We start from the raw sequence: 24,804 nt of genomic DNA on the forward strand, positions 1-24,804 counted from the left end.
TTTTTTTTTTAATTATTTTTCAATTTTCTTAAATTTCTCGAATCATTATCAAATTTCAAATTACAAATTTAATTTTTTTTTTGTTTTTTTGGAATATCACACCAATCCAATTTATTCCAATTTTTTTTGGAATATCACACTCCATTTGCAAATTTCAAATTTTTCAATTTCTCAATTCATTTCAAACATTTATATTTTCACCTTGAAATTTCCAATTTATTGCAATCTCATTCCATTTGGAATGAATTCCCTTATTCAGGTAATGCTGAACAAAATTTTCTTTTACATTTCCCTACACGCATATTCAACCAAAATATCTGTATGAATCTGTGCGTGTGTGTGTGCGCTTAGCGTTGCTACTCCCGTTTAATTCAAAATCATATACGGCCTTTCTGATTTTATGTAAAATACTTCCCAATTATCCTCGTCGCCAATGTAATATTCTGCGATATACCGATTTATTATAATTTATATACATATATAACTAACAATTATAATATTATGTTAATAACTATCGGACTTTCCGTCCGGCACAGTCGGCGTCAAATATAAATCTAATATTAAATGTCGTATTCACAGACACGTTACATCAAAGCCTTCCTTGTTGCTAAATTATGAAAGCGTATTGTCACTTTTTTTACGGGTACGGGGGGACCCCTCCGGGTTCGAGGGGAAACCGAATATACCCGCGGTAAAGCATGCCTGTCGTAAGAGGCGACTAAGATCCTGGCCACCAGTCCAGGGCGGTATGGAGGCTCAACTGGTCGTAGCCTCGGCTACAAGGTCATACCAAAGACTTTAACCTGGTGCCACGGGGAGCAGTAGCCCCTAGAGTTCGCTCCAGTCTGATCATTGGGTTTGGCCCTTTGTGGAGATTCGTGGTCGCTGTGGTTAAAACCCAAATCGCGGGAAGAACTGACTTTGTCAGTCGAATGTGGAGTTGCATTGCAACCGGGTGCCGGACCCAAAGTACGGCAGAGGTTTTAGATGGGCTCGAGCCCTACCAAGGTGGTTAGTGTGTCCTTACCGCACTGCCAATTGGTACTGAAAATCCTTACCCAATTTTCAGGGCGCTGATCGACGCATTGTATTGATCCGTTGTGCTTTTGAGCACCGTGGAGTTAAGCTTTCACAAGCAGGATCCCACGTAAAACACATTGACAGTTGTCACTTTTTTTTCCCCCTGGGGGTACGGGGGGAGCCCCTCAGGGTTTGGGGGGGAAACCGCGGTAAGGCATGCCTGTCGTAAGAGGCGACTAAGATCCTAGCCGCCAGTCCAGGGCTGTATGGAAGCTCAACTGGTCGTAGCTTCGGCAGTAACCTCTGGAGTTCGCTCCAGTCTGCTCTTTGTTGAGATTCGTGGTGGCTGTGGTTAAAACCCAAATCGTGGGAGGAACTGACTTTGTTAGTCGAATGTGGAGTTGCATTGCAACCGGGTGCCGGACCCAAAGTACGGCAGAGGTTTTAGATGGGCCTCGAGCCCTACCAAGGTGGTTAGTAGGGCGGGTCGATTCCGGACATTTTTCGATTCGGGATTTCTAATAGTGCGGAAAAGTTGCCTTACTACTTTCTGATTCCAATGCAACTTTTTTTTCAACCCCAACTCCGGCCTTGAAATTTCGGAAATTCGCCTAAAATCGTGAAATTGTCTGCCTAGCGCCTGAAATATGCATCTCATGGCAAAATGGATAAAACAAAAGTTATTTGTCACGTCAATTGCTACCGAAATGGAATATGTGATCATGGCCGTGGGACGAACCGTTTCTGAAATACGAGCGAAAAGGCAGCGCGCCACAGCGCAAGGTGAAAATTGTTGCAGCTCTCAGCTAACCTGTATTGATCACCCAGAACCCACCGCGTGGAGGTGGCTGCTCTTCGGGTTCCTCCCAAGCCCAACCCAACCAACCAACCATATGTCAGGCTTGTTTTAGTCTGAATCTGTGTCAAATTTATTGATAAAATCAGATTTTGTACTAAACTTTGGCACTTGTTGCCTAGATTTCAGTGTAGAGCGTATAAAACGATCACGAGATTGGGGGCCAATAACTTTAGAAGATGCCTTCGTCACCAGTTTGACGGTTTGACGGGGAATTCACTAAATTTTCATGCCTCTGCAGTGTCTCCCGACAGCCCTTTTATAAGTTCTTCGTTAGAAACTGAACAAAGAACTGGTAGAACAGTCAAGGTAATAGTCTTCCAGTTAATTATATCGTAATAATTATTAGCTTTGAAATTCAGCTTTGGCACTTTATTACATCTAACCCTTCCATTTACAGTGTCAGACTCTGCTTCTCTGGCCGTTATCTTCCTCTTCCTTTCTATCCGTTATACAAAATACAGCCCATATACAGAGTCAATACTTTCGGTCTTTTGGAGCTTAACTCCATCACTTTTTTTACTCGACTAATCTTGCATTTGTCAGTGACAAAGCTAGCCTCATCCTCTGTTATCAAACCTGCTTTTTTTTGGCATCCAGAAAAGCAGATGAAACAATCAAGGCCGCTGCTCTATCACTTACTCCAAATCTTTGGGCAGCTAAAGCAGTGTAATCTAATACTAGTGTGTTTTGTTTGGTTTTAGAGGATGGAAGAGAAAATTCATCATCAGCATCGTTTTTGGAAGAATCCATGTGCGACGCACCTACATTGTTGTCATCTGTATGAGAGTCTGGCTGATCTGAATGGTCACGTGTCCTAGCTGATACTTTTCTGGTAAGTGTTGATGTTGAATGACGTTTTGAAAGCTTTTATTTACGTTCATTTTTCTTTGTAATCTTTTTTGTTTCAGGTAGATCAACACTTCCAATGCGACCAATTCTTCTGGTTCTCTGGTCCAAGAGAATTGGTTGTTCATTGATAGGAACTTTCCTTTCCTTTGGACAAGTGCAAGAAGAAAAATAAATGCATTTACAAGCAGCGATGTCAAATAATTTTCCGGCAGAAGAGACAAAGTCGTCTCTTTTAGAGCTCAAACCTATTGGGTTCCTTAAAAACATTTATTTAAGAGTCAGAAATTTCTTATGGTATGTGGTGAGCATTTGTACAACTCTGGTGTGTGAAACTATCGGAATAGATGACTTTTTGAAAGTATTTTCAACCTTTTTTGCAACTATTTCTGTAACCTCTTTACTCCTAGGTTCATAGTTGTCACCCCGGAGTCGCCCTATACGAAATCTTTCAAGCTGATAACACAAAAGAACATCTTGGTAAGTACATAGGTAATTGGGACTCAGGGAGATTGTACGGATATATGCCAAACACAGGACATTATCCGAACGTGTCCTTTGGCGTAAGTGAATAAATGTGAGTGATAGCACTCGGCGAAATCAACGTCAAGAAGTGTGGCCGCAAGCCGATTTTCACCTTGCGCTGTGGCGCGCCGCATTTTCGCTCGTATCTCGGGAACGGTTCGTCCTATGGCCATTTCGGTAGCAAATGACGTGATAAATAACTTTTGTTTTAAACATTTTGCCATGAGATGCGTATTTCAGGCGATAGGGACAATTTCACGATTTTAGGCGAATTTCCGAAATTTCAAGGCCGGAGTTGGGGTTGAAGATGCAATCCGATCTCAAAACTAAGAGTTGCATTGGAATTAGGAAGTACTAAGGCAACTTTTCCGCACTATTAGAAATCCCGAATCGAAAAAAGTCTGGAATCGACTCACCCTAGTGGTTAGTGTATCCATGACACACTGCCAATTGGTACTGAAAATGTTTACCCAGTTTTCAGGGCGCTGATCGACGCATTGTATTGATCCGTTGTGCTTTTGAGCGCCGTGGAGTTAAGCTGTCGACAGCAGGATCCCACGTTAAACACAATCAGACGTTGTCACTTTCTTTAACATGTACAGATCTCCACAAAAAGTATAGCGTATTTTTATAACCTTCCCGAATCCACAACGAAAAACCTCTGAAAATTTCATCAAGATTGGTGCAGCTTCTGCGTTCTCTTAGCGTTACCAACAAACAAACATTCATTCGTTTGTATGGGAAAAAGAAAAGGGCTGGTTTTAGGGGTTTTCCGGCAATTATTCGAATTTTCTTGCAGCAAAAAAAATCCTTGAACCCCAAAGGACATTTATGAAAAAGAATTGGCAAGATTGGTTCAGCCGTTGTTGAGTTACTCGATTATGTGTTTTGAAATTAAAGAAAGCTGAATTTATGTTGTGTTGAAAATCTTTTATTTGCGATTTTTCTACATTTTTTTCAGTGTAACGCAGCTTGATAAACAACCTCTTTTTGGTTTCTTTTCTGCTGCGTAAATGACAGAAAAGATAGTTTTCCTACTCGTGGGCACGCCACGTATAACAACATAGTATTTCTTAATTTATGCCACACACTATGCTACTATCCTTGTGTCTTGTTGATTATCAACTCAAATGCAATTTTCACTGGAAACGGAATACGTTTGAACTTAAATGGCAAATCGTTAGAACACAAAGGAATTCGTAAAATCAAGCATTCTGCCCCCTTATATTCGAAAGCTGCGTCACAATCAGTCGGGTTCCATTACACAGTTTTGGTGTCTGAAGATTGTGACACATGATAAAGACAGATCAAACTTTAAGACACAAACGGCGCAGTGGCATACCAAGCTTTTCCAAACAAATTAAGAAACTTCACCGGATAACTCACGGCGTCGTCTTCATTGACAGAATTGACCCATTTCCAATTTTCTGCGAATACGATGCAAAATGTCTTCGGCAATGTCATTTTTGTTCGTATCCCATAATTGACCCAGATTTGAAGGCTGATATATTGAAATGATCATCGCGAAAAGTGTGCGAACTTCAGTGGCATGCGAAGTAGCTACCGCATCGTCTATCGTTTAATTCCAGCGATTATCATGTTCCAGGGATTATAATTGCTGGCTTGCTTCTCAAAAAGATGCACACACCGTACCATTAACACTACGCAATGACTCAAATGAAGATAGAAACAATCGTCTTTTTCCGGATGGATTGTATAAATTCGTCCTAATGCATTAGTTGAGAGCACACCTGAATGTCCATCTACTGGTTGGCCTTGTTTTCTGCGTAACTATTTCTTCGACGATGCATTCCATGTATAATATCAAGGTATTTCCGAATAGAGCAATGTTCTCGTAAACGGATCACTGACGAAAATTGAGAAAAAACTCGGCAATGTTAATTTTGTTGCTGGCGGTGTTGTCACTGGCTCTAATGTATTATCTGAGTTGAAATAAACTCTTTGGCCATTCTCCAAATTAACTGCGAGACGCACAACAGTCGGAAAACGTTCATGAATTGCAAAAGTAAATATCGTACAAAAAGCTTTATTGCGGTTCACGCACCAATAATGCTCAATGCTGAATTTTTTGTCATTGTCGTCTGGTGGGCGACGCCGATACAGTGGATATCAATCATCTCTAGTTTGTGTTTCCGAAAGAAAAGCACGTGGATAGTGTTTGGTGCATTTATTGTCAGACATACAAACCGAAGTGGGATTGTGATGTCCGCAAGGCCCATGAACCATATTGGTTTTCATCACTTCGTATAATACTGGATATTTCTCTGCATCAGGAATTTCAATTCAATTTTTACTGGTGGAAGCACCATCCAAAAAGGAATGTGTGCGTGCGGCAAACCTCCCTTTTGGCACTCAACAGAGTACATTTAGCATCTAACAAACCATATATACGCTGCTTCAAGATAAAGTCCCTCACACATCGTAACTGTTGTTTGAAAAGTTGTGCTGTGACATCGTGATGATCGCTTGTTGAATGACCGCGATCCATAATTCCGCACGTATGTCATCGCATTCTGGGACTACTCCGACTTGTGCCTTGGGCTGCCAATGGACGTTGATGCCAAAAAGAACGCCGACCGATAAAAGCGCGACCTCTTCGTGGCATCGTAACAAATTTCAATCTGTAATTGGTCACTTTGTGTGAAACACAGATAACGTTTTCACTGAATAATTAAATTTTTTTTTTTTGAATAATCGGAATAAGGAAAGCAAATGAAAAATTGGAGCGATTCAAATAATTGAAAAACAAAGCAAAAAAATTTAAAAAAAAAGTTGTATATTATTTGGAATTCTCCAATTTTAAGACTTTTCCTCAAGAAAACCATACGGTTTTTTTATTTCTAAACCTTCCCCGATCTACAGCGAACAACCTCTGAAAATTTCATCAAAATTGGTTCAGCCGTTCTCGAGCATTAGCGTTACTAACAAAAAAACATTTAATCGTTTATATGGGGAAAAAGAAAAGGACTGTTTTTGGGGATTTCCCGGCAACTATTCGACTTTTTCTCGCCGTAGAAACCATCTTTGATTTATTGGAAATTATTCAGTGAAAACTTTATGTGTGTTTCAGACGAAGTGATCAATTACTGATTGAAATTTGTTACGAAGCCACGAAGAGGTCGCGCTAATATTTGTCGGCGTTCTTTTTGCCATCGACGTATGGCAGCCCAAAGAAAGGCAAGAAGTACTCCCAAAATGCGATGACATACGTGCGGAATTATGGATCGCGGTCAATCAGCTAGCGATCGTAACGATATCACAGCACGACTTTTTAAACAATAGCTGCGATGTTTGACGGTCTTTATCTTGAAGCATAGCTATGGATGCGGATGGTGATTACACCAGATCAAATTGATGAAATCATTTCAGCGGAAATTCCTGATTCAGAGATAGATCCAGAATTATACGAAGTGGTGAAAACCAATATGGTTCATGGACTTTCGGAACCTTAAAATCCCACTTTGGTTTGTATGTCTGACATTAAATGCACGAAACACTACTCAAGTGCTTTTCTTTCTGAAACGGAAATGGGAAATGATGGATATTCACTGTATCGGCGTCGCTCACCAGACGACAATGGCAGAATATTTAGCATTTAGAGGCGTGAATATCGACGTTAACAACACATCGAAGTTGAAAATATATGGATCGTACCATATTCGCCACTTTTGTCTAATTCACATTCAAAACTCATGTCAATGTTGAATATTGTAGATTAGTGAAATCGATCAAATACGTTTGCAAGTACGTCACCAACGAAAGCAACATAGCGGTTATTGGCCTTGAACGATATGATATCAGCAGTATCAAACGGGTCGATATGTGAACCCCAATAAAGCGCTTTGTAGGATGTTTACTTTTGCAATTCATGAAAGCTTTCCGACTGTTGTGCGTCTCGCGGTTCAACTTCATTTAAGTCATTGCGTATTGTGAATGGTACAGTGTGTGCAACTTTTTGAGAAGCATGCCAGCAGTTGCGTTTGCTGGAACATGCTAATCACTGAAAACAGACGAAGGACAATGCAATAGTTACTTTGCATGCCACTGAAGTTCGCATAGTTTTCGCGAAGATCATTTCGACATATCAGCCTTCAAATTCGCATTAATTTTGGGATACGAAAAAATGACATTGCCGATGACATTTTACATTGTATTCGCTAAGAATTGGAAATGGGCAAATTTCGGTTGATACTTCCAGTGGTTTGATATCAATTTCACATCCCTTTTGTCAATTCACTTCAACGGAAGATGAACTCATCACGAATGTTTATCCGCACATTGGCAAAATTATCGTAACTGCAATTGCTTGAGCGCACGCGCAATTTTAGTTGCCAAAAATACCGATGTTAATGACTTAAACTGGAAGATTCAAAGTCAAATTTCGGGAGGTTTGCGCTCATATAAATCGATCGATCGTCTTGACAAGAAAGATGAAACCGTAAATTATCCAGTGGAATTTCCAAATTTCTTTGGAGAGCATTGGTATGCCCCAGCATCATTTGCGTCTCAAAGTTGGATCTCTCATTATTATGTTTCACAATCTTCATGCGCCGAAACTGTGTAATGGAACCCGACTGATTATGACGCAGTTATCGAATACAAGGGACAGCCATTTCATTTCAAACGTATTCAATTTCCATTAAAAATTGGCCAGATATATGTGGCGGGTTGACGAGTTGGAAACCCATCTTCTTTGTATATTTACGCACCAGAACAGAAATCAAAAAAATTATGTTTATTAAGCTGTGCTACATTAAAAAATGTAGAACAATCGAATATAAATCATTTTCAACACAATATAATTTCAACTTTTTCCATTTCAAAGCATATAATTTCACGCAGGACAACGGTTGCGGGGTCAGCTAATATGTACAGGTATCCCTCGAATAACACGGTTAATTGGTTCCGTGTTAATCGAAATCGTGTTATTTGATACTAATAAATCATACAATTTTGGAGATACCGTTCCGTGCTATTTAAAACCGTGCAACTCGAAACTCGAGATCCATACAAAATTTGTACATTTGGTTCCAAAGATTAATTAAGAAATCATTAAAAATAAGAACAATTTTTTTTTTATTTTTAGTTATAAAATTTCAGTTATACAAAAATAACAAAATTCATTCAATTTAGAAAAGTGAAACTTAAAAATTTAAAAGGTAAAATTTTATAAACGCAATAATTTTTAAATTACATACCACTGATTCAAATGCATTATTGCGTCATACTACAAACAGTCGTTCGAAGGAAAATTGTACTCAATTTTTAACAGGAATTTTCGCGACTTCGTGTAATTCGAACTCCGTGTTATTCGAGGGTTGTCGCAATTTTTAACCGTGCTATTCGAGATTTCGTGCAACTCAAGTACCGTGCTATTCGAGGGATACCTGTATATAAGATTACGTTCAAAGAAGTTCCAAATATCTCTTGAAAAATTCACGAATATCGCCTAAGAAGGTATACACTCACATAATTTCCACATAAATACAATATTATACATACAAGCTCTGTCGCAAAAGAAACAGGACTGTTAAAAAAACAACAAAAAATTATTACTTTTCAAAAAGTTTTATTCAAAGTACCTCATGTATTATTCATTCATGCGCGAATTAAAATTTCTATTGTACAGGTAATGCAATAATAATAATTTTAATAACACTAATTTGCAAATGACATTATGAAATTCTTAAGTGCAAAGGCACACTCTATAATCAAAATACATTTTTATGTTCATAGAAACTACGTAAAAATATTAAAGATCTTAAAGGGTGTTTTTTTAGAAATTTTGTTGGAGAAACAAAACGTGTTTACAAAAGTAAGGTCCATATTCCCATTTATTAAGTAGAATATTCTTATCGTTCGTAGATCTAAACTCGAATGATAACCAAGCTTGTTTCGGTAAAAATTCGATATTACTCGAATTGAGCGATTTTCGATAATTATTTGGTATGAAAGTTATTCTCATGGAAAAGCAGGTTTATATATTATATTTTGCATAGTCAGTATCTATAGTCTGAATTATAAAAAGCTTTGATATAGTTCCTTTTAAGTATGGAATATGTTCTTAGTCAGAAGATGGGAGTTTAGCAATGAAAACAAGCATAGTAACTGCATCCATATATTTTTTTTTATTTGCACAAAGACTTTCGCTCTAGGATTACGATAAATACTTCGAACTAATTAATCTTCAAAATAATGTGGATTTTACAATAGCATACTTTAATCAAACGAATAGAAATATGCGAATATAAGTTGCTAGTATCTGATTTGGAGTAGTTTTAAACAAATTGGAAAAAGCCTTCGTTTCATTTTTTTATAAAAATAATATAATTTTGGTAGCGAAATCAAATTAAAGACCATAAGCATATATTGTATGATACTTTCGGAGGAATTTTTCGAACGTATAAGACACCAGGAGTTACTTGTGTTAAAAGTTTCTAATATTTGGTTTACAAAATATTGTAAAATTTTTTATAACCCGAACCGTTTATATCCTTTGACTATATAGTATCTTTGAGATTAATTAAGACACTTCACTTTAAGTTTAAAATTAACTTATTTCTCTTAAATGTCAAGTAAACTAAAAAATAAACTTCGATACTTTCTAACCATAAAGCTCTCAATACGTAATCCTGAACAGGGAATATTAAGTTTCCCACCATATTTGTAACGCCCAAAAAGAGAAGTCGGAATTACTCTGGGCAAAAAAAGTAGGACTTTCTATTTTAAATTTCGTATGAAAACCCATTTGTTAAAATATTTCTTTTCTAGGTTGGTATGACTATCATCTGTGCAAATGTAAAATCAAAAAAACATTAGTGTTTAGTATACTCTTGTTCTTCTAAAGTACATAAAGTCCATTCGACGATTTTTACGATTAGTAAATTTATTCAGTAAACAAGTTCCATTAAATTTTATGTGCGGAATTAAATTTCTGGTGTCGATACGAAGTGTCGCGATAATTGTTTATCGCCGGCAAGTGTTTTCGATAAGTAAAAATTATTCAAAGAAGATCGAGAACGTGTTGACGACAAACCACATCCGGTACGGCCTTCAATCAACCGATAACCAACACATCAATAAAACAAAAGAATTGGTGCTTGAGAAACGAGGATTACCAGAATATCAGAAGCATTAGTGAAAACTATTTTGAAAGATCATTTGGCGATGAAACTTACGACCCAGAAGCAGACGATCAAACGGTCGAATATCTTGGCAAAGGTGAGCAGAAGCCGAAAAACCACGTCAAAGAAGGACAAAAATTAAGGTTATGTTGACAGTTGTCCTCGATTATCGAATTTTTTCCGACCGGCCAAACCGTCAACAACGAGTACTATTTGAGTGTTATGTGTCATTTGTGTGAAGCTACTCGAAAACTGTTGATTTTTGCTTCACGATAGCGCACCGTCGCATACTGCATTGATTCTTCGGTAGTTTCTCGCCAAATTTTCAACCGGTATCGTGCCACCAACACCGTATTCGCCTAATTTTGCCTCGTGTGACTTCTGAAAAACCGTTTCGAGTTAATTGATGACACTAAACGTGAATCGCTATGCGCTATCACAGAAATAAACTTTAACACCTGTTTCGAGGATTAGAAAAGACGTTGGCACAAGTATATTGTTGTTAAAGAGCTTACCTTAGAGGAGGACGATATATATTTTGAAGAAAAAATTATGAATTTAAAAAAAGTCTTACTGTTTTTTATTCATATAAACTGTCATGATCATGTGAGTCAAGTTAGCTATGTTCGTCTGTCTATCTTTATACATGCGAAATAGTTCCTCAGGTTTTGAGATGTCAGTTTGAAAGAAGCTGTTGTCGAACTCAAGCACATGTATGGAAAACTTGTTTATTTGACAGGGTATCTTCATTAAATTTGGTAAAGATTAATATCCAAAGAATCTTTATGTTTTTGTGCTGTATATATATATATATAGGTATATATGTATATACCTGAGAACGGTATTATGGCTTCGGTGCAGCCGAAGTTAAAGTGTTTTTTTTTTGTTGTGAACCCTTTATGGGATATTGTATTCTATTATGTTATAGCAAATAAGTTCAGACGCTTAATAAAGCTCATTCCAATCGGCATAAAATATTAAATGAAATTTATCCTCACCATGTGTTGCGCTGAATTGTCAAAATAGTTATAAATATACGTGTGTTCCAAAGTAAACAGGACTTTTCTATATGTCGACTGGTGCGTTAGAATTTGCTATCTTTATCGATTGTCCGGTGAGAATTTCATGACATTTGATTGGAAGTCAAGTTATTGCGTTATACCAGAGTATGCTCCGGTCTTGAAATCTTCTGTAAGCCGCCGCATTTTTTCGTAGAATTTTCAAGCATTACCCCTGTCGGCCAGCTTATCAAGCTCTTCGTACTCACGCATTTCAGCCTCTTCTTTTTCTGTCTGCAAATGCGTCTCGCTTCCCTTTTCAACTCTCGGTATCTATCCCATCCCGCACGTGTTGTGGTCGATCGTAACGTTGCGAGATAGGCAGCCTGTTTTCTCTCCGCTGCGACACGGCACTCTTCGTCGTACCAGCTGTTCTTTTGCACTTTCCGAAAACCAATGGCTTCGGTTGCAGCTGTACGTAAGGAGTTTGAAATGCCGTCCCACAGTTCCCTTATACCGAGTTGTTGACGAGTGCTCTCAGAGAGCAGGAGTGCAACCCGAGTAGAAAATCGTTCGGCTGTCTGTTGTGATTGGAGCTTCTCGACGTCGAACCTTCCTTGTATTTGTTGGCGTGCGTTTTTTGCTGCACAGAGGCGGGTGCGAATCTTAGCTGCAACAAGATAGTGGTCCGAGTCGATGTTAGGACCTCGGAGCGCACGCACATCTAAAACACATGAGACGTGTCTTCCGTCTATCACAACATGATTGATCTGGTTGGTAGTTTTTCGATCCGGAGACAGCCAGGTAGCTTGATGAATTTTTTTGTGCTGGAATCTAGTACTACAGATAACCATATTTCGGGCCCTGGCGAAGTCAATCAGCCTCAACCCATTTGGGGATGTTTCGTCGTGGAGGCTGAATTTACCGATCGTAGTGCCTTCTTTGCCCACCCTGGCGTTAAAGTCGCCAAGCACGATTTTGACATCGTGACGGGGGCAGCTCTCATAAGCGCGCTCCAAGCGCCCATAGAAGGCATCTTTGGTCTCATCGTTCTTCTCTTCCGTCGGGGCGTGGGCGCAAATCAGCGATATGTTGAAGAACCTCGCTTTGATGCGGATTGTGGCTAGACGTTCATTCACCGGAGTGAATGATAGTACTCGGCGACGGAGTCTCTCTCCCACCACGAATCCAACACCAAACTTGCGCGCCTTTACATGGCCACTGAGTAAATGTCACAATGACCTACTCGTGTCTGTCCTTGTGCCGTCCATCGCATTTCTTGGACGGCGGTGATGTCAGCCTTTATTTTCGCGAGAACATCAACCAGCTGGGCAGCGGCACCTTCCCAATTTAGGGTGCGGACATTTCAGGTGCATGTCCTCAAATCGTAGTCCTTATTTCGTTTGCCATGGTCGTCATCAAAGGGGGGGGCTCTCATCCGAGGCTGATTGTTAATTTTCATTGGTAAGATTTTTTACGTGACGGGCCCCAAACCCAGCGCAAAACCCTGCGGAGGGGATGTTTCGCCTTCTCACATTAGCTCGCCTTCGAACGGATGTTCTTAGGCTACCCAGAGGATACTTGGTCAAGACCGGAAGTAGTGAGCTGCTTGAGCCATGTGTAAATGAAGCGTTTCTGGCCACACCCAAGTGAATGGCGATCAGAGAACTTTCCTCACTTGCGTGAACTTCTACACATTACTCCATCCTCCTTACATACTCTTGTAGAACCCCCAAAGGTGATCTAGTGACCGATGCCCAGAGCATACTTAAATTATGGAGGGAACACTTCTCCAGCCTGCTGAATGGCAGTGAACGCACAACGCCAGGAGAAAGCGAACCAGATTCCCCAATCGATGACGATGGAGCAGACGTTCCATTGCCCGACCATGAAGAAGTTCGAATAGCAATTGCCCGCCTGAAGAACAACAAAGTGGCAGGGGCCGACGGATAGCCGGCCGAGCTATTCAAACACGGCGGCGAAGAACTGATAAGGAGCATGCATCAGCTCTTTGTAAAATATGGTCGGACGAAAGCAAGCCCAACGATTGGAATTTAAGTGTGCTATGCCCAATCCATAAAAAAGGAGACCCCACAATCTGCGCCAACTACCGTGGGATTAGCCTTCTCAACATCGCATATAAGGTTCTATCGAGCGTATTGTGTGAAAGATTAAGGCCCACCGTCAACAAACTGATTGGACCTTATCAGTGTGGCCTCAGACCTGGAAGATCAACAACCGACCAAATATTCACCATGCGCCAAATCTTGGAAAAGACCCGTGAAAGAAGAATCGACATACGCCACCTCTTCGCCGATTTCAAAGCTACTTTCGACAGCACGAAAAGGAGCTGCCTTTATGCCGCGATGTCTGAATTTGGTATCCCTGCAAAACTAATACGGCTGTGTAAACTGACGTTGAATAACACCAAAAGCTCCGTCAGGATCGGGAAGGACCTCTCCGGTTATTTCCTTACCATAGCCACAAATGCATATCCACTGCATGGACAAATATATACTAGCAGAAACTGGTAGGGAAACGAACCAAGGCGAACGAGTGGTGAAGGATTTGTCTACCAAATACCAAGGAAGTGGCCGAAACATTACAATGGACAATTTGTTTACGACGTTACCAGTTGCAGAACTGCTTCTCTTCTGGAAACTCACGATCGTTGGAACTTTGCGCAAAAACAAATCATATATTCCTCAAGAAATGAAGCAGAACAAAAACAGGACAATTGGTTCAACGACATTTGGCTTCAAAAATATTGTGACAATGTGCTCTTATGTTCCCAAAAAAAATAAAGCAGTAATTTTGCTTTCGACCATGCATAATGATGCTGAAATAGCTGACAGTGGGAAACCTGAAATAAGTGAATATTATAATCGCACCAAAGGTGGTGTTGATCGAATGGACCAAATGTTTGCGGAAAATCGAACACAAAGACAAACAAAACAATGGCCACTATCGATGTTGTTCAACATGTTGGACATTACAGCTCTTACAGCCTACATTTTCTACGATTTGAATAACCTTATGTTGCCTTGGAGAACAAACAACAAGCGTAAGCAGATCCTGCGCAGCGTGGCTGAAGCATTGTGTATGCCCATTATTGAAGCCAGAGCCATAAATCGTCAAGTGACGCGAAATTTTTCGACTAAAATTGCTATTGAAGAATATTTCAACCGACCGGTACAATCAATGGTGTCAACAGCAGCATCAACATCTGCCGCAGCGCGCACGCCAAAACCTGTGTCCGGATCTTGCTACTTATGTTACGCACAAGAGGAAAAACGCCGTAGAAAAACCAGAAAGTGTCTTGAACATTCGGTCACATCAACAAATTGCTCTATTTGCCATGATTTTCCTTAGATATAAGATGCATTTTTATAATTTTTATAATAAAAGTCAATAATATAATATGTGAAATGAATATTTTTAATTTTTCAAATAAAAAACTAATATAAAAAATGTTTTTTTTTTGATTAGTATGAGGATTTTTACTATTGGGGTACAAACGTATCCCGGGTGTGTGTTTACGTATATAATGTGTTTGGAAGGCTGTAGCTCCTGAACCAATGGTCCGATAGAGAGGTATAGCGGTTCAAAAGTTACAACACTTCAAAGTTGAAAGTGGATACATTTGTACCCGGGTGTGTGTTCTAAGGTTAAGGTTTGAATATTGGATACTGCGATGGTAGCGCAATCTATCGGATCCAATGTAAGCAATTAATTACAAATGAAAAATTAATTTAAAAAAACATTTTTCAGTGGACCAAATTGTGAATCTAAACCATTCTCTAATCTCCTTGAACACACACAAAAAATTTTATCAAAATCGGTGCAGCCGTTAAAGAGCAGTGCAATTACAAACACACGGTCAGAAGATTTATATATATCGGGTGATTTTTTTGAGGTTAGGATTTTCATGCATTAGTATTTGACAGATCACGTGGGATTTCAGACATGGTGTCAAAGAGAAAGATGCTCAGTATGCTTTGACATTTCATCATGAATAGACTTACTAACGAGCAACGCTTGCAAATCATTGAATTTTATTACCAAAATCAGTGTTCGGTTCGAAATGTGTTTCGCGCTTTACGTCCGATTTATGGTCTACATAATCGACCAAGTGAGCAAACAATTAATGCGATTGTGACCAAGTTTCGCACTCAGTTTACTTTATTGGACATTAAACCAACCACACGAATGCGTACAGTGCGTACAGAAGAGAATATTGCGTCTGTTTCTGAGAGTGTGGCTGAAGACCGTGAAATGTCGATTCGTCGCCGTTCGCAGCAATTGGGTTTGTGTTATTCGACCACATGGAAGATTTTACGCAAAGATCTTGGTGTAAAACCGTATAAAATACAGCTCGTGCAAGAACTGAAGCCGAACGATCTGCCACAACGTCGAATTTTCAGTGAATGGGCCCTAGAAAAGTTGGCAGAAAATCCGCTTTTTTATCGACAAATTTTGTTCAGCGATGAGGCTCATTTCTGGTTGAATGGCTACGTAAATAAGCAAAATTGCCGCATTTGGGGTGAAGAGCAACCAGAAGCCGTTCAAGAACTGCCATGCATCCCGAAAAATGCACTGTTTGGTGTGGTTTGTACGCTGGTGGAATCATTGGACCGTATTTTTTCAAAGATGCTGTTGGACGCAACGTTACGGTGAATGGCGATCGCTATCGTTCGATGCTAACAAACTTTTTGTTGCCAAAAATGGAAGAACTGAACTTGGTCGACATGTGGTTTCAACAAGATGGCGCTACATGCCACACAGCTCGCGATTCTATGGCCATTTTGAGGGAAAACTTCGGAGAACAATTCATCTCAAGAAATGGACCCGTAAGTTGGCCACCAAGATCATGCGATTTAACGCCTTTAGACTATTTTTTGTGGGGCTACGTCAAGTCTAAAGTCTACAGAAATAAGCCAGCAACTATTCCAGCTTTGGAAGACAACATTTCCGAAGAAATTCGGGCTATTCCGGCCGAAATGCTCGAAAAAGTTGCCCAAAATTGGACTTTCCGAATGGACCACCTAAGACGCAGCCGCGGTCAACATTTAAATGAAATTATCTTCAAAAAGTAAATGTCATGAACAAATCTAACGTTTCAAATAAAGAACCGATGAGATTTTGCAAATTTTATGCGTTTTTTTTTTAAAAAAAGTTATCAAGCTCTTAAAAAATCACCCGATATAAAGATATGGTCTCTAAAGGAGACATGTGCAACAAACTTTATGGCATACTGAATATACTCTCTTCAGGGTATCAATATCTCAACGGCAGACTACTGCTGCGGTGACAAGCTAATGACAACGATATCGAATTTGATAGAGATAAACAAATTGGCGTGTACAAACACATCCACTTCAACCCTCTTGAAAACATATGTGACTGAACCACAAGCCAAGGTCATTGTAAGCGTAATGAGCACTGACATATGTACTATGGTATATACAGTTATCAGCCATGCATCTACGAATATTTGCGGTTCCTTCGGAAGCTGCAACAATCCCCAGCTTTCAGGTACAAATTACCGGCTGCTCTTGCCTTTTAACCATTGATTCTGGTTGCTTATGTTCTCTGATTTTGAGTCACTTTCCGCAGTTATTATTATTTTTGTCGCTCATTTTTGTGTTTACTGATTTTGTTTCCTAAGAGTGAAATCACTGCCTTAACACACCATAAAGAAACTATGCAAAAGCTGGTTTGTTGGCATAGACCATAGACCTAACGTGGCCCCGCAGGAGATAGTCTAACGACGTCAAATCGTACGACCGAGGCGGCCAATTCACTGGGCCATTTCGTGAGATAACACGTTCACCAAACTTGGTTTTCGATAAATCGATTGTGACATTCGCTGTGTGCTTGTGGCGCCATCCTGTTGAAACCACACATTATCCAAGTACATATCATCCAATTCGGGTCAAAAATATTCGGCTATCATTGAGCGGTAGCGATTCCTATTCACAGTACCGGTCTTGATAATCACGGAAAAAGTATGTATGGCCCAATGACGCAATTTTCAGAACGCAATGGTGGCTCATGGAGTACGTACGAATGTGCTTTCAAAGGAGTAGAGAATTTCATTGTCATCCCAAACCGCTCTTATTGAAAAAAAAAGCTCATAAAGTTGAGGCCACTGACTCCGAATTTCGGTAGTAAATTTTAATAATTTGGACTCCTTGTTGGATCGTATATCTTTCCATGATGAAATGGCAAACCTTACTGAAGCAAAATGTCAAAAGGACGGGAAAAAAATGGCGTCGTTTGCGATCACTATCGGTCTACTTTTATATCGTTCCTATTGAAAAAGCCGTTATTTGTTAGTGTATGTTTGTACTTAATAATTTGGGTATCTTTGATGACATGTAAGTGTGGTGTAATGCGATTGTGTAGGAGCAAGTGTAAACACGTAGATAATTTATGTGTTGCTGCTATTGTAAAAATTTGCTATCTACAATAAAATTATGGTCAGCTTAATTTTTCCGAACAAAATTAGGACTGAGAAATGTTTTATTCGTCAACAAAATCTATTTGAATATACTAGTATGGAGGATGGAGTCATGTGTAGAAGTTCACGCAAGTGAGGAAAGTTCTTTGATCGCCATTCACTTGGGAGTGGCCAGAAACGATTCTTTTACACATGGCTCAAGCAGCTAACTACTTCCGGTCTTTGACCAAGTATCCTCTGGGTAGCCTAAGAACATCCGTTCGAAGGCGAGCTAAAGTGAGAAGGCGAAACATTCCCTACAAGGGTTGTGCGCTGGGCTTGGGACCCGCCACGTAAAAAAACAATACCAATGAAAACTTCAAAAAACAGCCTCGGATGAGAGACCCCCCTTTTGATGACGACCATGGTAAACGGAATAAGGACTACGATTTGAGGGCATGCACCTGGAATGTCCGGACCCTTAATTGGGAAGGTGCCGCTGCCCAGCTGGTTGATGTCCTCGCAAAAATAAAGGCTGACATCACCGCCGTCCAAGAAATGCGATGGACGGGACAAGGACAGAGACGAGTAGGTCCTTGTGACATTTACTACAGTGGCCATATAAAGGAGCGCAAGTTTGGTGTTGGATTCGTGGTGGGACAGAGACTCCGTCGCCGAGTACTATCATTCACTCCGGTGAATGAACGTCTAGCCACAATCCGCATCAAAGCGAGGTTCTTCAACATATCGCTGATTTGCGCCCACGCCCCGACGGAAGAGAAGGACGATGTGACCAAAGATGCCTTCTGAGCGCTTGAGCGCGCTTATGAGAGCTGCCCCGCCACGATGTCAAAATCGTGCTTACGACTTTAACGCCAGGGTGGGCAAAGAAGGTATATTTGGCACTAAGGTCGGTAAATGCAGCGTCCACGACGAAACATCCCCAAATGGGTTGAGGCTGATTGACTTCGCCGGGGCCCGAAATATGGTTATCTGTGGTACTAGATTCCAGCATAAGAAGATTCATCAAGCTACCTGGCTGTCTCCGGATCGAAAAACTACCAACCAGATCGATCATGTTGTGATAGATGGAAGACACGTCTCATGTGTTTTAGATGTGCGTGCGCTCCGAGGTCCTAACATCGACTCGGACCACTATCTTGTTGCAGCTAAGATTCGCTCTCGCCTCTGTGCAGCAAAAAACGCACGCCAACAAATACAAGGAAGGTTCGAACAGGCTGCCTACCTCGCAACGTTACGATCGACCACTACACGTGCGGGATGGGATAGATACCGAGAGTTGAAGAGGGAAGCAAGACGCATTTGCAGACCGAAGAAGAAAGAGGCCGAAATGCGTGAGTATGAATAGCTTTATAAGCTGGCCGACAGGGGTAATGCTCGAAAATTCTACGAAAAAATTCGGCGGCTTACAGAAGGTTTCAAGACCGGAGCATACTCTTGTAGAACCCTCAAAGGTGATCTAGTCACTGATGCCCAGAGCATAGTTAAATTATGGAGGGAACACTTCTCCAGCCTGCTGAATGGCAGTGAACGCACAACGCCAGGAGAAGGCGAACCCGATTCCCCAATCGATGACGATGGAGCAGACGTTCCATTACCCGACCATGAAGAAGTTCGAGTAGCAATTACCCGCCTGAAGAACACCAAAGCGGGGGGGGGCCGACGGATTGCCGGCCGAGCTATTCAAACACGGCGGCGAAGAACTGATAAGGGGCATGCATCAGCTTCTTTGTAAAATATGGTCGGACGAAAGCATGCCCAACGAGTGGAATTTAAGTGTGCTATGCCCAATCCATAAAAAAGGAGACCCCACAATCTGGGCCAACTACCGTGGGATTAGCCTCCTCAACATCGCATATAAGGTTCTATCGAGCGTATTGTGTGAAAGATTAAAGCCCACCGTCAACAAAATGATTGGACCTTATCAGTGTGGCTTCAGACCTGGAAAATCAACAACCGACCAGATATTCACCATGCGCCAAATCTTGGAAAAGACCCGTGAAAGGGGAATCGACACACACCACCTCTTCGTCGATTTCAAAGCTGATTTCGACAGCACGAAAAGGAGCTGCCTTTATGCCGCGATGTCTGAATTTGGTATCCCCGCAAAACTAATACGGCTGTGTAAACTGACGTTGAACAACACGGAAAGCTCCGTCAGGATCGGGAAGGACCTCTCCGAGCCGTTCGACACCAAACGAGGTTTCAGACAAGGCGATTCCCTATCGTGCGACTTCTTCAACCTGCTCCTGGAGAAAATAGTTCGAGCTGCAGAACTAAACAGAGAAGGTACCATCTTCTATAAGAGTGTACAGCTGTTGGCGTATGCCGACGATATTGATATCATCGGCCTCAACACCCGCGCCGTTAGTTCTGCTTTCTCTAGGCTGGACAAGGAAGCACAGAAAATGGGTGTGGTAGTGAACGAGGGCAAAACGAAATATCTCCTGTCATCAAACAAACAGTCGTCGCACTCGCGACTTGGCTCTCACGTCACTGTTGACAGTCATAACTTTGAAGTTGTAGATAATTTCGTCTATTTAGGAACCAGCATTAACACCACTAATAATGTCAGCCTGGAAATCCAACGCAGGATTGCTCTTGCCAACAGGTGCTACTTCGGACTGAGTAGGCAATTGAAAAGTAAAGTCCTCTCTCGACGAACAAAAGCTAAACTCTATAAGTCGCTCATAATGCCCGTCCTGCTATATGGTGCAGAGGCTTGGGCGATGACTGCAACCGATGAGTCGACGTTACGAGTTTTCGAGAGAAAAATTCTGCGAAAGATTTATGGTCCTTTGCGCATTGGCCACGGCGAATATCGCATCCGATGGAACGATGAGCTGTACGAGATATATGACGACATTGACATAGTTCAGCGAATTAAAAGACAGCGGCTACGCTGGCTAGGTCATGTTGTCCGGATGGATGAAAATACTCCAGCTCTGAAAGTATTCGATGCAGTACCCGCCGGGGGAAGCAGAGGAAGAGGAAGACCTCCACTCCGTTGGAAGGACCAAGTGGAGAAGGACCTGGCTTCGCTTGGAATATCCAATTGGCGCCACGCAGCGAAAAGAAGAAACGACTGGCGCGCTGTTGTTAACTCGGCTATAATCGCGTAAGCGGTGTCTACGCCAATTAAGAAGAAGAGAAGTATGTTATACAAAATAATATCGCATTTTCTAAAAAACTGAATCTGTCAATAAATTTTAATTATATATACATATTGTATGTACATTAAAAACTATAGGAAGTCTACCAGGTATAGGCGTTAAGTTGATAATTGCCATGTAATGATACCAGCGAAGCCAGAAGTAATTAACATTGATGGTCGCAATTAATTAAAGAGCAAACGACTCCGAAGAGAATCACAGAAAATTAAAGGCGTTGTATATTCCTACAAATATATACATAAGTTCATTCTAAATATTTAAGGACCACATGGTCCAAACTGATTATGTTTTGAAGCAGACCTGATTACATATCTAACCGCATGTCATGCTGAACTGGACCATGTGAAAAGTTTAACATGGTCCTTTTCTTAATTTTTCAGGTGTTTGATTCGTTTCGGCCAAATTTCAATCATAGACCTTAACTCAGTTCATGAATTTTCTTCAATATATGAGACGCGTCAAGTGTTATTTCGTGGCTTTGGGTAAGTATATTGTATATATTATTATAAATAAGCTATAATTTTAATATGTGTTTAGTGATTAGTAAGTGTATTAAATTCAGGTATGATTACAAATTCGTGGAAATGACGCCTCCCTAGCGTTTGCCGTTCATTGGGATTTTTTAAGTGTAATGATTTCACCAAATAAATTGAAATACAGAATAGAATAAGAAAGCTAAAATATAATTCCACAAAAGAGATATAAATTATAACATTTTGTTTTTTGTTATATTTTTGCATATTCTTAGTGTAAAAATGAACACTATGTCAGAAGTGGAAGAGTTTGTAAATTTGATTAGAAGGAAACGGGAACTCCTTTCTCGGTAAGTGAATTAGTGAAATTTATATGTTTATTATTTATTCAGCTTGTCGACGCCGCCCCCGCCCAATTTCTTTTGCCACGTCTGTATCGGTAGAGCAATCTTTTCTTTTCTTCCCTTTCGAAGTTTGAATTCGAACGCAACTAAGCATTAACTAAAAAAAAAGTTGCGCGAGTTAATACTTTAACCTTTAACCACAACCTTATCTTTCAGTAAACATTAAAGAAAAATCATCAAAACAACTTTATCTTAGAACAATAGAAGCGCACTATCAGTACAACAAACAATAATAACCCAAATAGTTATTTACTAGTAAACAACTAGCATCTCAATAGTATGAGCAGCGATAAGCATAGCCTATATAAGCAACTGGAACAATAGCCTTGACGTCACTTTATCATTATCGACTGCCGAGTAACAAGTTCTGTATACCACTTGTAAAGGTACAGTTTAAGTTTAATATATTCAATACTTAAGTACATGTGTATACTGTGAATTATTAAACGAATAAATGATCAGTCAGTACCAATCTCATTGGCTGACTTAAAATTATATTTATTTTATTCATAACGAGTGAATAAATTAACTGGCGCCCAACGTGGGGCAGCAACAAAAAAGGATCATCAATAATATCCTTAGTCAGTCTGCCTGAAAGGGAAGAACCTAGTCCCTGGAAACAAAAAAAGGATTCATTTAAACCATCCAAGAAGTTTACCAGTGCATCATCCCACACAACGTCAATCAAAAGGGATTCACATAAAAATCCAAATACGACAACAAATTGAAAGTAAAGGATCAATATACCATCCTTAGCAAACAACCCGCTTTCATAGAAAGAATACCATATCAAGCAGCGCTCCAAGAATACAACTGGAGACCGATTTTTAGTAAAATAAATCAACAAATAAACCAGCAAGATGACAGAACAAGCAAATTTAATTGCATTAACCCACGTAGTCGCCGATCTGCAACGACAGTTATCCGAACTACAATTAGGAAGAAGTGCAACCATTCCACAACGAACAGAACAAATATGTTCTTACACCAGACCAGAAGAAGTGGATCTGAATATGTTTAAAACACTAACACAATTTAATGGTGATTACAACGAATACAGGAATTGGAGGAAAGTAGCAACCACATTAATGGAAGACATACGACAATTCGAAGGACATAATATATATGCCCAAGCATTAATAATGATCAGAGGAAAAATTACTGGCAAAGCAGCACAGATCCTGATCAACCACAACGTAAAGAGAAACTTCCAAGACATCATCGATAGGCTAGACGATTCCTATGCCGACAAACGACCAATATACGTTCTGGAGGAAGATATGATGAAAATACAACAAAAAGAACTACCACTGCATGTATATTATGACAATCTGAACCAAGCATTGAATGTAGTGCTATCCAAGATTGAGATGACACACAAGGAAGAACGAATAATCCAAGTATTGACACAAGAAATCCAAGCTAAAGCAATCAGAACATTCGTCACTGGACTGAGAAGTGTAGCTATCAAGAATGCCATCTATGCACGAGCCTGCACTATAGATTAGATAGATATATTAGCAGATGTCTACTGTATCGCCCGTACAATGCAACATGATTCACGCCATCAGAACCTCGAGTACATTCCACGATACAACCATCATCAGAATCATAATTTCAGCAATCATCATCAGAATAATTATTCTTATCAACAACAACCCCCAGTTGAACCAATGGATATCGATTCATCTACCATATTCCGTAGACCAACGAGACAAGGTTACAACAAGAATCAGCAACAACCACCACGAAATCCGCAGCCTCGACAGAATTATCAAAATCCATTTAAGAAGGTAGCAGGTGCATTGGGATACAAACGAGTACGAGATAATACAAGTCATGCTAATATACAACCGAAGAATCAACGGATCAACCAAATTACACACGATCAACAATCAAATACAGAATACGAACAGGAAGAATATTTTTTATTCTAAGGCATGGGTTACCAACGCTTGTAAGGACCACAGAAGAAGGTAACTCAGTGTATATTTTAATTGATAGTGGTGCAGAAGAAAATTATGTTAATCCAAAATTCCCTCACGCAAAAATGATAGAAGTAGAAGGTAAAAAACAAGCCGCTACTTTACACGGTAAATCATTAATTAAATATAAAAAGAAAGTGAATATAATAGGATTCAGTATGGAATTTTTAGAACTCGATACCTTACAAGATTTCGATTTCTTGATAGGAATTAAAGGTTTAAAGCAAATGAAAGCAATGATAGATACCGAAAGAAATGTATTAATTGTGAAAAAGAATAAATTAACAAGAATAAATTATATGATAGGAGAAGAAATGTATAAAAAAGAAATAACTGAATTAATGAAAAGAAATGACCAGAGTAAAACATTACCCTACGTAACTACAGTAGAGGCAGAAATCAGAACAGAAACCAATAATCCTATTTGGGTCAGACAGTATCCATACCCCCAAGCGGATAGAGCATTTGTAGAAACTGAAATAAAAAAATTATTAGATAATGAAATAATACAGCCAAGCAAAAGCCCGTACAATTCACCCATATGGACAGTTTCTAAAAAAGGGAATGACGAGCAAGGCAACCCAAAAAGACGCATGGTTATTGACTTCCAGAAGTTAAATGCGCAAACAATCGTTGATAGATATCCCATTCCGGACATCACCATGATGCTTCAAAACCTAGGAGAAGCACAATACTTCACGACGCTAGATTTAGAATCAGGATTTCATCAAATTAAAATAAAAAAAGAAGACAGGGAAAAAACAGCATTTTCAATAAATAATGCCAAATATGAATTTCTACGACTACCATTTGGACTGAAAAACGCACCGTCGATCTTTCAAAGATGCGTTGACGACATCCTCAGACCATTCATAGGAGTATGCGCATAGGTGTATATAGATGATGTCCTAAT

General features: G+C 39.9%; 1 pseudogene; it reads left to right on the forward strand.

The window, feature by feature from the left end:
* LOC120770636 overlaps positions 1 to 23,414 on the forward strand; it is a 55,430-nt pseudogene extending 32,016 nt beyond the window's left edge.
* Positions 23,415 to 24,804: the final 1,390 nt, after the last annotated feature.

This window comes from Bactrocera tryoni, chromosome 3, assembly GCF_016617805.1.
Source record: "Bactrocera tryoni isolate S06 chromosome 3, CSIRO_BtryS06_freeze2, whole genome shotgun sequence".
Lineage (NCBI taxonomy): Eukaryota > Metazoa > Arthropoda > Insecta > Diptera > Tephritidae > Bactrocera > Bactrocera tryoni.